At 47.8% G+C, this 14,876-nt stretch overlaps 1 protein-coding gene across 6 annotated transcripts in view; it reads right to left on the reverse strand.

Annotated features, from left to right (window-relative positions):
• The window catches only part of TNRC18 (trinucleotide repeat containing 18), an 88,733-nt gene that overhangs the window by 71,151 nt on the left and 2,706 nt on the right, over positions 1-14,876 (reverse strand). The gene's annotated exons all lie outside the window — the stretch shown is intronic.

Raw genomic sequence — 14,876 nt, forward strand, 5'->3', positions numbered from 1 at the left:
GGAGGAAGAAGCAAGGAGCACAGACTGGCTATGCAGTATGAATGCACTGAACTATGCAGTTAGAAATGAAAACAAGGGGGCTGGAGAGATGGCTCAGCAGCTGAGGGCATTCACTGCTCTTCCACAGGACTGGGGTTCAAATCCCAGCACCCATAAGACAGTTCATAACTGTCTGTAAATCCAAGATCTGATGCTCTCACACAGAAATACACGCAGGCAAAACAGCAGTGCACATAAAATAAGGATAAAATTTAAAAATAAGGAAATAGGGAAGGAAGGGGAGAAGGAAAGAAGAGTAAACACAGCCCAGCACTTGGGAAGCTGAAGATGGAGGATTACTTGTTCAAAGTCAGCCTGGGCTACCCTAGCCCCTGTGGCAAAATAAAACCAGAGCTGTGGCCACTCACCTGTAGAGCAGATGCTGCCCCCCATGCGGGGACAATGGGTACAGGAACAGACACAGAGGAGGGGGGTGCACAAATGGGGTACGTATGGCCAAAGATTACTCTGAGCAGAGTACTGGGATATTTTATTCTTTGACTAATTCCCATGAACTCTGTCACTGGTATCATTTACGAAAAGCAGGGCAAGTAAATTAAGAAATGGTTCAGTAGATCAAAGTGCTTTACAGAGCAAGTATGCGGAGCAAGTATGAAGACCAGAGTTCAAGCCCCTGATGATCTAACACTGAAAAGAGAAAATCTTGGGCTGGAGAGATGGCTCAGTGGTTAAGAGCACTGGCTGCTCTTCCAGAGGTGCTGAGTTCAATTCCCAGCAACCACATGGTGGCTCACAACCATCTGTAGTGTCTCAAAACAGCTACTTGAACTCATATAAATAAAATAAATAAATCTTTAAAAAAAGAGAGAGAAAATCTTAACTACCAAAAGTTGTCCTCCACAAGTGGGTTCATGTGCACACATGTGCTCTCCCTCTCCCCCTCCCCTTTCACACACACACACACACACACACACACACACACACACAATTTTAAGTAAACAAAAGTCAGCTGGTGAGATGGCTCAGTGGGTAAAGGGCTTGTTGCCAAATCTGATGACCTGAGTTTGATCCCAGGAACCCACATGGTGGAAGGAGAGAACAGCTTCCTGCAAATTGTCCTCTGACCTCCACGTGTACACCTTGGCACACATACACACACACATGCAATAAATAAGAAAGTAGTATTTTTTTAAAGCAACTCTAGTAATAATAGCTCAAAAAGACCCCCTCCTATTATCCCTTGTCCTGCCCACACCCCAGCTTCGCAGCAGATTGCTAAAGCCTAGCTTCTAGATGTTTCCCTTACTAGCTGTGAGACCTTAGACAACCCAACCTCTCTGTACCTTCCCACAGAACTGAGAGGGGTACGGCAAGACCCCAGTAACTCTCCATCCCTGGCCTTCTGACACTCACCAGGTAACAAACTTAGCAGCTGCGCAGCCACTGTGAAACCTTACTCAGTACTCGCTGGTGCAGCAGCTGGAGACCTACGGCTGCCTCCTCCTCTGGTCCAGAGGCAACTGAGGTAGGTGAAGGGAGGGAGCTGAGGCAAAAACCCGTCTTTTATAAACCAGCCCCACACCCAGAAGAAATGCCTAAAGGCTGGTCTCAGGGCATAAAGCCCTTCCCAGCCTCGCCTCCCCTTCCTACCCACCCCTCCAGCTCAATCCAACCACTGCCAACCCCACCCCCCATCCCTCTTCTCTCAACTCCCCAATCTACCTAGGGTGCTCTGATTCCCTGAGCATCTTTTAGAAGAGGCCCCACCATTCCTAGAACAAATGATCAGCAGACAGACACCTCATGACTGAATCCAAGCCTCTCCGTCTCTACAGCCCAGCACCTCAGGCTCTGTCTTGCCCCCACCAGACAGTTTACCCCTAAAAGTAGACCCTTGAGATTTAAATGTAAAAAGAATACCAAAGGCTCCCAGGGACAGGTAAAGACCCGCTTACCCAGTGATATGCAAAGCAGCCCATTCAGCCTGGGCCCTCTGGGCTCCAGACGGGTTACAGCCAGCAGGAAATTACAGAGGGACTTCCTTCTGGAAAGAATTTATCCCCCCCAAGGACCACTCCAGCCTCAGGAGTAACGGAGTTGGGGATGGAGGGACTTCCAGGGACTGCTTAGACAAAGGAAAATGTTCAGAATGAGGCGTAAAACGACCCCTTGACACCTAAAGCCACAACACAACTTTACAGTTATAAATTTCTTCTACTGGGCTGGAGATATGGCAGCGGTTAAGAGCGCCGCTGCTCTTGCAGAGGACCTACGTTCGATTCCGAGACCCACATGGCAGCTCCCAACAGTCCAAGATCTGACACCCTCACAGCCATACATGCAGGCAAGCCACCAATGTACATAAAACTAACACAAATAAGTTATTTTTAAAAGAGAATTCCCTTTGAGTTGACACGATGGCTCAGCACATAAAGGAGCTTGCTGCCAAGCCTGATGATCTGAGTTCGATCCCTAGGACCCAGGTGATGAAAGGAGAGAACCAAATGCCTTACGTTGTCCTCTGACCTCTGTATGTGTACACCATGAATGCTCAAGTGTGTGAATGCTCTCTCACTCACTCACTCTCTAATGCACGAATTTCTTGCTTGCACACTCTTACACACACACACATACACACACACATGTGCATACACATACTCTCAAATGTATAAATTTGTTTGCCCACTTACACATACACACACCCCACACATACAAACTCTCTCACACATGCACATACACACACTCATACAGACCCCTCACACACATGCACATAAACCCACACACATACACACATACAAACTCTCACATACATGTACATACATACACACATACACATACATACACAAACTCACACACATGCACATATAAACACACATACAAACTCACATACACACACATACTCTCTCAAACACATGAATTTCTTGCTTGCCCACTTTCACTCTTACACACACACACATACATGTATATATATGCATGCACACATATAAGCACAAACAGTAATTAAGCTGGGCTATGGCTCAGTAGCAGACTTCAGATTTAGCAGCATATGTGGAGCCCTAGGTTCCATCCCTAGCATTAAACCAAAGTAAAAATAACAAAAAACAAAACAAAAGCCTAGCCAGGCTTGGTGGCTCATGCCCCTAACCCCAGCACTTGGACAAAGAAGACAAGAGGAACTAGAGCCCTGTATGCACCAAGAGAGATCCCGCCTCAAACCAAACAGATGAGACAATCAAATTAGAGTATCTCCTCTACCTTAGAGGCCCTGTTATCTCCAATCCCCAGGGAGCAGGGAAGTGTTCAAGACCACATCTGATTTAGGTGGGTTTTTTTGTTTGTTTGTTTGTTTGTTTGTTTGTTTTTGGTTTTTTGTTTTGTTTTGTCTGTAGTGCTGAGGATGGAACAGGGCTTCTTGCAAGCCAACCACACTGTCTGCTACACCTGGGGAGCTGTTTTCACCAGGGAAGAATTTAGAGTCTCCAACAAGCCCTTTGCTGACAGAGATGAAGCTATAAAAGGTTGGAATTCATAGGGGGTGGAAGGGTCCACTTCTATAACCCCAGCTCTGCCCCATGACTGAGGTAGTGGTTCCAGATGAAGAAAGACCAAGGTCAGCCTCACCTCAGAGGCTAAACATTAAGCCTGAGGCCAGCCTAGGCCACAAAGAAACCATATCTCAAATAGTAACAATAGTCAGTTTAAATTAGTGAATTGCCTTTTAAAAGAATGGGACTTGTCAGGGTTGGGTTTAGGCAGAAGCCGAAGCCAGGCGGAAACCCAGGCTTGCTTAAGCAGCTACCACATTCTCACACAAGGCCAAAAAGAAAAGTATCCAAAGCTTGCACCAGATATGCACTGGGGAGGTGGGTGGAGAAGGCTGAGGCAGAACTCAAGGTCAGCCATATAACAACAGCTGTCAAAAAAAAAAAACAAAACAAAATAAAAAAAACAAAACTGGGAGGGAAACACCTTTATACAGAGATAACACTAGTTGGGTATCTGGCTCTCACTATCCAACTCCCTCCCTTAACCTGGAGCTAAACTGGAGGCCAGCAAGCCCTAGCAATCCACGCCCCAAAGCACTCCAGCTACCGGAGGCCCCCCGCTTTTCAGTGTGGGGAATCTGAACTCGGATCCTCGTGCTTAAGCAGCAATGGCTCTTCTGGGTCCCATGTTTCCCAGAAACAGTTTCATGTAGCTCAGGCTATCCTCTAACTCATTCTGGTTCTAAGGCTAGCCTTGGATTCTTTCCTGATCGTCCCGCTTCTACCTCCCAAGCGCTGGATTGGTTAGTAGTTCTTTCTTAAAATGCAGAAGATGAGAAAGAACCAAAGAGAGCCCAAAGAAAAGGCATGGCTCAGTTGGTCCAGTACTACCCCAACTTTCAGATATCCCAAGTTCCATCCCGGCACTGGCTGTGGTGGTGCACACCCACAATCCCAGTGCTCTCTGGAGATAAGAGATGGGAAGATTAAAAACCGAAAGTCGGGCTGGAGAGGTGGCTCAGTGGTTAGAGCACTGACTGCTCTTCCAGAGGTCCTGAGTTCAATTCCCAGCAACCAGGTAGTGGCTCACAACCATCTGTAATCTGATGCCCTCTGAAGGCAGCTACTTATATATATGATAAATATATTATATATAAGCATACATATATAATACATAAATCTTTAAAACAAATTGAAAGTTGCCCTCACATACTGAATTAAGGCCAGCCTGGGTACATTACACACACACACACACACTCTCTCTCTCTCTCTCTCTCTTTACATACTCTATGTATAAATGACAGCCAACTTCAAAAACTATAGTTAGTAAAGGTTTAAAGGATTATAAAATTCCATTAACGACATCCAGAAAGACTGTTGCTGGTGAGAAGACTCAGTGGGTAAGGGTGACTGCAGCAAAACATGACAAACTAGTTGGAACTGCTACCAAAAGCTGTCCTCTGAAATACACATATGCACAAAATAAATAAGTAAAAATAAAAGAAACAGTAAAGCACGCCTTTGATCCCAGCACTCATAGGTGGATCGCTGTGAGTCTGAGGTTAGCCCAGTCTACCATCCTGAGTTCCAGCTGTGTATCAAGGCCCCCAGGCTGGGGAACGGGATACAGAAAATGTGTTTATTAGAGCAAGGGCCTCAAGATATCTCACTACTAGTACAAAGAAAGAATGCTAGACAGGAAATGATCGAATATGAATAAAAATAGAAACTCAAAAACAATTTCAGGCTGGAAGGATTGAATTCTGAGATTGACAGGCACCCAGCACAGCAAACACAAAAGGAGGCCAGAGCAGACACTCCCGCACAGAATCTCGCACAGAATCTCAAGACAGCGAGGAAGGGAAGAAAATCCCTAATCGCAGCTCAGGCTTTCTTTGAGCCAGGCAGCGCTCCAGGTGCTTCTGCGCCTAGACGAATTTACCCTTCACACCGTTGTGAAAAGCGACTACTCACCGGCCATTTTAGCAGAAAGAAAACGGAGGGTCTGTTAGGTAAAATGTCTAACCCACACAACTAGAAAGAGGCCAAGCTGTCCCCTGGGTCCCCCTAGCCATGTCTGTCACTATTGTGATGCTCAAAAAGATGTCCAGCAGGGGGTGGGGGGACCCACAGAGAACAGACACTTTGCATATGGTGATCAAGATTCAAAGTGATTAGCCCATGCCTTTAACCCCAGCACTCTGTGAGTTCAAAGCTAGCCTGGTCTCCATGTGAGTTCCAGGTCTACAGAGGGAGACTCTGAGGCTTTATAGACAGTTAACAGTTATTGGAGGGTTAGTGTGTCTTTTTTTACCCCCCCCCCCCAGTGATATGGCCACTAGTTAAGTTGCTCATGCTCCAATAAGTGACCAGACACCCAAGCTCAAGAAAGAAATTCTAGCCAGTCAGACTTTAATCCCAGCACTCGGAGGCAGAAGCAGGTGGATCTCTGAGCTTGAGGCTAGCCTGGTCCACAGAGGGAGTTCCAGGGCAGCCTGGGCTACACAGAGAAACCCTGTCTCAAAAAAACAAAGGAAAAAGAAAGATGGGGAGGAGGTTGGGGGGAAGACAGACAGACAGAGACAGAAACTAACTCGAATTAAATTGAGTGGGTCATTCACAAAACAGCCACGAAACTGGGAGGAAGATGAATTTCAAAAGGCAGCCAGCAGATGAGAGGGTACTGAGCAGACAAAAATGTTTAAAATTCATTCTGTACATGAATGAAACTGTCCATGCATACAAATAAGTACACAATCACTCACAAGCTAAACAGGTAACAACACTACTGGTTCAGTCCCCAGCACCACAGTGGAGAGTAGGCATAGCTTCATAACCTTCCAAAGGCAGAAGACAGAACACTGGAAGTCACTAAGCCCTGACGTGGCCAGGAAGAACACAAAGATATGTTCCAGACACACCGGGCCTCAGACCTGCCCTCTGCACAGCCTTCCTCAGAAAACTACTGCTGAACATGCTCCCCAGAAACATGCACATAACCCAGGACACAGGAAGGCCCTGAAGCCAAGGAACAGAGCAACTGGCAACCAGGTGAAGAAAAATGGACGAATACAGGACCACACTCTTCAAGGAAAGACAAGAGGGACCTGGGCAGTATATATTCCAAATAGAATCTGTATCCACAGGATGGACGGCAGAGATTCTAAAGCACAAAACAAACCAAAATAATAATAAGTAAAAATAAAAATTAAAAAAAAAACCTGATAACCCCAGAAAATATAAATTGATTTTATTATACTATTGACTCTAGGCACAAAATTTACAAAGCCATAGTTTAAAAAAAAAAAAAACTGGCTTAAATAAAACTGTATGGGGTGCTAAAGAGGCAGAGGGAATCTCTGTGAGTTCGAGACCAGCCTGGTCTACAGAGGGAGTTCCAGGACAGCCAAGGCTACACAGAGAAACCCTGTTTCTTAAAAAACAAACAAAATAAAAACCTTGTATTTCATATACATCAAGAGAACGAGACAGAACTGGGTAAGAGATTAAAAAAACTTCAATTACTATAGCAATAACATTTGCAAGGTCCCTTTTACATATCAGACACAGTGTTAAATGCTTTATTTGCAACACTTAATCCCCCCAAATCATCTCTCAGAATATCCTATTATTATACCCCAATTTAGTTCATGTTACACATGTGTACTATAGGTGTTTTGCTTGTATATGCATGTGTCGCATACATACAATGTCTCCAGAGGCCAGACACAGAGTCGGACTCTTGTGAAACAGGGAGTCAAAATGGTGTGAGCTCTTGTGTAAGTGCTGGAAATCAAACCCTGGTCCTCTGCAAGAGCAGCAAGTGCTCTTAACTGCTGAGTCATCTCTCCAGCCCGTCCATTTTATTTTTTTAATGCTACACATTTTTCTTTGCTTTTTTCTTTTCTATTCTTTCTTTTTTTGTTAACTTTTTAAAAATCATTCTTTGGGTTTTTCTGTATAGCCTTGGCTGTCCTGGAACTCACTCTATAGACCAGGCTGGCCTCGAACTCACAGAGATTCCCTCTGCCTCTTCAGCACTGGGATTAAAGGCATGAAGGCACCCCCTCACCACCATCCCCATACAGTACTCCTGAGTGCTGGCATTAAAGGCATGAGCCACAATACCTAGCTTGTTTTGTTTATGTGACTATGCAGCACAGGCTAGCTTTGAACTGTGACTTAATCAAATCCAGGCATCATGCACGTGTGAGTTCATATGCTCAGACCTGGTTTGGTTGATGTTTTAATTTGAATTTGTGGAGACAGCGACACATTATTTAGCCCTGGCTGACCGTGGGACTCTCAGTATTTAGTCCAGACTAGCCTCCAATTCAGTAAAGGTCCCTCTATCTCCCAAGTGCTGGGACTAAAAGCACACCTCACTGGGTGTAGCATCATCGAGGCAAATCTGAGCTCTGATAATTCCAATCCAGGTAGGGCTACACAGAAAGACCCTTAAAAAGTCAGCTAAACCAGAAACTTCAGATGAAAGCATCTTAAGTCTGGGTGTGTGGGTATGGTGGTCAGAGCTGTGATCCAGGCACTTGGGGTGTAGAGGCAAAAGGATCAGGTATTCAAAGCTAGTCTGAGCTACATAACATGGAGTATTTTAGTCTGGCTGTTATAAAAAAGGGAAGGTGTTAAATAAAAAGCAATGAGGACCTGGGGGTACTGTTCAGGGGTAGCTATGAAGCCCTGGGGTCGATTACTACCAGTCCCAAGATAAAGTAGATGTACAGGTTACCTCCAGCTCATTGGCTGAGAACTATGCCCCAGTCAGAGAGTTAGAAGGAAATTCCAAAGCCCTGGGAGAGGTGTGGATGGGCCTGAGGGATCTGTGAGTCACCCGCTAATGATGCCCATAATTGCAGCAATCACTTTTTCAGTAACCTAGGAAGAGGGCTGGACCTGGGTCAGGCACCCAACCTGAGCCTGCCTCATCAAATGTCACAGGCAAGGAAGCTTTCAGTATTAATTGGTCCACTTTGTAGATGGGAAAACTGAGACTCAAAGACTCATCAAAGGCAGAAAATCAAGACTTCAATCTCAGGCCTGGGCAGGTGTGAGAGGTCACAGGGCAAGCAGGATCCAAATGGTAGGAGAGAATTAATTCACACAAATTGCCCTCTTAAACATACACTGGAACACATACAAACATGCACATATACATGTGCATACACAAGCATGTGTATCTACACACAAATGCACAATAAGTGCCAAAAAGAAAAGAAGGAAAATCCAGATGGCGATAGGTCATGAATGTCTTTGATCACAGCACTTAGGAAGCAGAAGCAGTCAGATCTCTGAATGTGAGACCACCCTGGTCTACAGAGCAAGTTCCAGGAAAAAAAGTCATTAAAAACAAATAACCCCCACCCCTAAAAGAGCCAGCCTCCAGATAAAGTAGCTTCTTATCAAAGGATTCCAGGTTCCGAACTGCTGAGAAATGTATAAAATTGTTAGAAAGGTATGTGAGCACTAGATACTCTAGTCCCTCACTGGGGATTCTAGGCAGGGGCTCTACCACTGAGCACCCCAGCCCCTCACTGGGGATTCTAGGCAGGGGCTCTACCACTGAGCCACACCCCAGCCCCTCACTGGGGGATTCTAGGCAGGGGCTCTACCACTGAGCCACACCCCAGCCCCTCAATGGGGATTCTAGGCAGGGGCTCTACCACTGAGCCACACCCCAGCCCCTCACTGGGGGATTCTAGGCAGGGGCTCTACCACTGAGCCACACCTCCAACTAAACCTAGGCAGAAGCTCTACCACTAGGCTGTATCTCAAGAGCCCCACTTTTTATCTTGAGTCAGCATCTCACTATGTGACAGCTTTTACTTCCACCAAAGGTAGATGTGATGCTTCTGTGGATAAGAGGGATGTTGAGAACCACTGGATGGATGGATGGATGGGTGGGTGGGTGGATGGATGGATGGGATGGATAGATAGATAGACAGACAGACAGACAGACAGACAGACAGACAGACAGGATTTTTTTTTGTCTTTTGTTGTTGGGTTTTGTTTGTTTATTTGGTTTTGAGACAGTGTCTTACAAATCCCAGGTTGGCCTCCACCCAAGGTGAGCCATGATTACAGGTACCAATGCAGGGCTGGGGATCAAATCCAGGGTTTCATGCCAAGTGAAGCTAAAGTCCTGGCCCCTTTATAGTTAGGTTGGAATGCTTACAGAGATGACCTAGAATCTAGACTGAAGACCACATCATGGGGTGAAAGCAAAGTCAGATTGGACGGCAGCTGGTCCACCAAAAGGAGTCAAGACCATCCCTAACCAGCTACAACCAAATCAAGTGTTCACTTGTAGGCTGAGGCAGGATCATGAGTTCCAGATAATGTTCTCAGATATGCAGTGAATTGGAGGTCTAACTGTGCTATAGCAAACCCTGTCTTCCAAATATGATATATATATATATGTGTATATATGTATATATATACACACACACACATACATATATATGCATACATATATGTGTGCATGTGTATATATCCACAACATATGAAATGTCCCACCACCCCAGGCAATTATCATATACATTCCTAAATTCCCAGTACTCAAGAGAATCAGGTAGGAGGATCATAAATTCCAGCTCAGCCTTAGCTTCATAAAACTCTTGTCTTAAAAGGAAAACAAACAAACAAACAAACAAAAAGTCAGGCATGGTGGTGCATGCCTTTAACCCCAGCACTCCAGAGGCAGCAGCAGGCACCTCCTAGAGTGAGGTAAGTCAGGTCTATACAGCAAAGTCAGGCCAGGCAGAACTATACAGTAATATTTTATTAAAAAAAAAAAAATAAGAAAGGTAAGGGATAAAAGGTGCCTCAACCCATCTTGTCCCCAGACTGTTCTCCCACCCCATGAACATCTGACTAAAACACATGTATGCACACACACACACACACACACACACACACACACACAGAGCTCCTTCTACCATGTGGATCCCAGGGATCAAGCTCAGGTCCTCCGTTTACTGGCAAGCTCCTTTACCCACTGAGCCATCTTGCACACGCCCCTTCCCTTGTATGCTTATTTTAGAAGAATTTGAATTTCAGAGGAATTCAAAATAGTTACAGCGAACCACCAGCACCTTCATGGGCTCTAATCACAGCTCCTCGTTTGTAATCTTACATCACCCGCTGTCTCCCTGGAACATGCCCAGACACCTATACTGAAAGTATTCTTCCTTCCAGCTTGCCCCAGCCGTCTGCAAGACAGCGGCAGCCACGGCCCCAGCGTCCGTATGCCCAGAAAATAAGACCAGCATCCAGACAACCTAGGCAGTGGCTGTAGTCTGGAGGTGCTGTCTATGGCCCATATTCCAATTTTTCCAGTTGCCTCCATGATCCTCTGGAGCAATTTTTCCCTTAAACCAAGATTCGATCTCGGCTACACACTGCCGGTAGCCATGGTCAGTTTTTCCGTTGTCTCTTAGAACAGCTCCCTGCCTACCTTCGCCTTACATACCACTGCCTTCAAAAAAAAGAGTCCAGGCCAGTTTTGTAAAATGGCTGTTTAAAATTCCAAGACTTCGTTGCTGGGCTTCAGGGACCTGGTAAGAGCTGCCCCACCCCATACAGTGCATCTCCCACCGGGCCTGCTGATCCAGGGCTCCAAAACCTCTGATACCTCACCAGGCCCGGTTTCTGCTTCCTGTCAACTTTCTGCTCTTCAGACACACAAAAGAGTTCACTCTGGGGATGGCTGAGGTCAAGCCCTCTGACCTGGCCCTTCACCCCAAGGGCCAGACCAGACCCAGGGCGTTTTATTTCCTACGTGGCCTGTGTCCCCATGATTTGTGTGTTTATTGCCTGGCTCCCACACTAGAAAGTAAGCCCAAAGGAGGCGCAAAGCCTCCAGCTTGTTTGGTTCCCGGCCACAGTTCCCGGGCCGCTGCAGTGCCCTGTGAGCCGAGAGGCTCTCGGAAATCATTTGCCAATGGAAGAAGGAAGAAAGAGCAAGGCTTAGGCTAGTGAAGCCCCAAAAAGCACCGCCAAGGTGAGCCAGAGAGTAGTGACCTGTGGCCACATCTGAGTTCCATTCCAGGACCTCCACTGGGCAGGAGAGAACCAACTCTAGAAAGCTGTCCTTTGACCTCTGCAGTCAGGTGTGAACACAATGCAGCCTGGTGTGCGTGCACATGCGTGCGTGCATGCACACACTCACTCACACACACACACACATTTAAAATGTAATAATAAAAAAAAAAAAGACAAGCAGGAGGTGAGCACTTTAAGAATCAGGGAACCCAAGGGCCCCTTCTAGAATTTTCCCCATGCCTTCCTCCCCTTTACTACCTTCTGACCAAAGGGAGGGTTCGAGAAGAGGAAAAAACCACAACCTTATCACCTCATCTCTTGTCTCCAGCAGCCAGTCCTGACTGATTAATCTTTCTAAATCAATCCTGGTAGGCTGACACAGTGGATTCCAGAGTTGGGAGCCCACGGCTGGTTGCCTATTGTCCAAGGGCCAGGTCAAAGTGCAGTACCTCCTGTGTCTACATCCCCGAGTCCCACCCCTCATTCAGGCCAGGGTGTGAGTTCAGAGAAAATAAGCCCCAGCTACAAGACCTCCCTAACAGAACTTTAACTGAAAGATGGATCCTTCACAGCCCCACCCCCCAACTCCAGCAATTAAAGTCTAGCCCACTGGTCAATCTCACTGGTAAGCTGTGACCATTCACAGCTCAAACTACAGCAGGACTTACAGCAAGGGAAAAAGAAAGAAGCTGCCCCTGCTTCAGTCCAGCTGGGGTGTGTGTGTGGGGTACGTGTATGTATGTGATGGGGGGTATGTGTATGTGTGTGTGTGTGTGTGTGTGTGTGTGTGTGTGGTGTATTTGTGTGGTATGTGGTGGTGGTAATGGTGGTGTGTGTGTGCACGAGTGTGTGTATGTGTGTGGTACGTGTATGTATGTATGTATGTGTGTGTGTGTGTGGTACATGTATGTATGTGATGGGGGTATGTGTATTTGTGTGTGTATGTGTGTGGTACGTGTATGTATGTATGTATGTGTGTGTGTGGTACATGTATGTATGTGATGGGGGTATGTGTATTTGTGTGTGTATGTGTGTGGTGTATTTGTGTAGTATGTGGTGGTGATGGTGGTCTGTGTGTGTGCTCACGTGCGAACATGCGCGCGCGCGCGCGCGCGCGCGAGTGTGTATGTATCTAGGTAAGTAGCAAAGGCTGGCCGCCCCAATTATCGCTGCTCCCTCTATCTCTGCATAGGTGTGAGCCTCCACACTGATGGCCTGTTCTTTATTATTATTATTATTATTATTAATTTCACCTGAGGAATGGGCTGTAGCCCTCAGTCAAACCCACATCATAGTAGAAAGCTTTGCCTACAGCGGACCTCACCCAAGAGCCCTGCTCCCCTGGGGTTACCAGGCCAAGCTCCCCCTGCCTAGTGACCGTTCACAGGGGCTTCTGTCCCCCCAGCAGCCATGGGTGTATCCTCCAATGGGACCAGCCCAGAGGTAACAAAAATCTTCTTCCCTCTAGGCTGAGTGACCCGAGCAAATTGCTCAGTCTCTCTGACATTTTTTCACAAAAGTAAACAAATAAAAACGGGCTTGATAAGGCTGGCAAGATCTAAGGAGCTGGCAGCCAGAAAAAAGCACGGGGGTGGTGCCCGGTGCAAAGACCTAGCACCTGCACCCCCTGCAAGGAAAACAGGGTGGGGGAGGAGCGTCTGGACTCTCCAGCCCCGCCAGCTCCTCTGCCAGCTCCTCCGGGTTGAATGGGGTGCAGTCCCATCGTGGCTAATAGGATTAAGTATGGCTTCAGCTCTGGGCCTTGACCTGGGGTCCAGTCTATCTGCCCCATCTGGAGGTGGGGACAGATGGGACCGGTAGGAAGTAAGAGCTACGAGGCTCCCACTCTTCCCTCTCGGGTAAGCAAAGCCTCAAGGGGACTGCAGTGACTTTTCTCCCATTTCCTCCAAGCCCTCAAGCTGCCGTGTACAGAAGTCGCACAGCTCCGGGCAGAGAAGGCCAGGACGCGGGATTCCAAGGCTGCTTCCAGCTGGATTTCCTAGTCTACGCCTCTGTCACCCCATCCACTAGATGAGAGGTTAGGCATGGGAGGCAGTCTGATTATTCTACGCCACCAGGGTTGGAAAATGCTGTGCACTCAGAAGGACAGGCGACAAGGAATGGCTATAGGCGCTGCTCTCAGCCAAACCTGGGCCAGATCCCAGGCAGACTTGGAGCAGGAGACAAGCTGAGATTCAGCCAGCCAGGAACACCCGAGGTCATATTCCCAGGCCGCAAGAAAAGACCCTGCTGCCACTTCCCGTTAAACCAACTAACCCAGAGACCCCCAAAAGTCCACAAATGCACATACTCATAAACCTCCAAAGCCCCCTCTCAAACAGAGTTGGCCCAAATGGCCTTTGTAGCCCAAAGCCGTCCCCAATTCCTGCCGTGGGAATGATCCAGTGCTCCACCTGGATTGTGGGGCACCATTCCTGTATGACCCCTGAGCGGACGCGCCTCTAGTTCTCAAGGGGCACACGCACACCAGGAGAGATGACCCGGGTCCCTGCGCCCCCGCCGGCGGGATCTCTGCTCGCCCCTCCCCCGTCAGGCACTTCACAAAGGCCCTTTGTCCCGCTGAGTCCCGGACTCCCAATTCTAGAAAAGTTCCAGGAGAAAAATATCAAAAGCAGAGGCTTATTCGGCGAGCCGTGGTCACTCTGGCGGGCAGGGGGAGACACAGAAGTAGTGGCTCTGCGCCCCCAGGGTGTCCAAGTCTCTTTCCAAAGGACAAGGGATCCGGTTTCTGGGGAAATCGACCAGGGTTTGGTTTTGTTTTCTTCTTTTTAAAGGAAGAGCTGGAGTGTTCTCCTTAAGCCAAGCGCAGAAACCAGAAGCAGCCGGGGAGGAGGGACCGGCTTACGGATCCGCCACCAAGCAGGTCTGCAGGTCCCAAGGCTCCCTCTCTTCCCGCACACGGTGACCAAGACTTGTCTCAGCCCTGCCTGCCCTCTCTCTGCTCCTTCCCTGTGCAGCCCAGGGAACGGTGAGCGACTGGGCCTTCTCAGCCACCACCTCGGGGAGCCATCGCGGGGCACCCCCTGCAGCCCCGGCTCTGCCAGATTGGCGGCTGGGTTACGCAGATCTATACCTTCCACTGATAAACAGGGTCCCTAAGATCTTAAGGGTTTACCACACCAGGCTCCTAAAACCTGGGGTCACTATTCTTCTCTTTCATTCCCCCACCCCACCCTTGGAGGCGTGGAACCGCCCGGGACGCGGCTACACGCGGGGACAGAACCCAAGACCCACCAGTGCTTGCCAAGAAAAAGATCTAAGATCCATACGGAAGCGGCTGTCTCCCGGGCTGAGGAACTGGCTCGCTGTTTT

The sequence above is a fragment of the Micromys minutus genome, assembly GCF_963924665.1.
Source record: "Micromys minutus genome assembly, chromosome: 29".
Taxonomy (NCBI): Eukaryota; Metazoa; Chordata; class Mammalia; order Rodentia; family Muridae; genus Micromys; species Micromys minutus.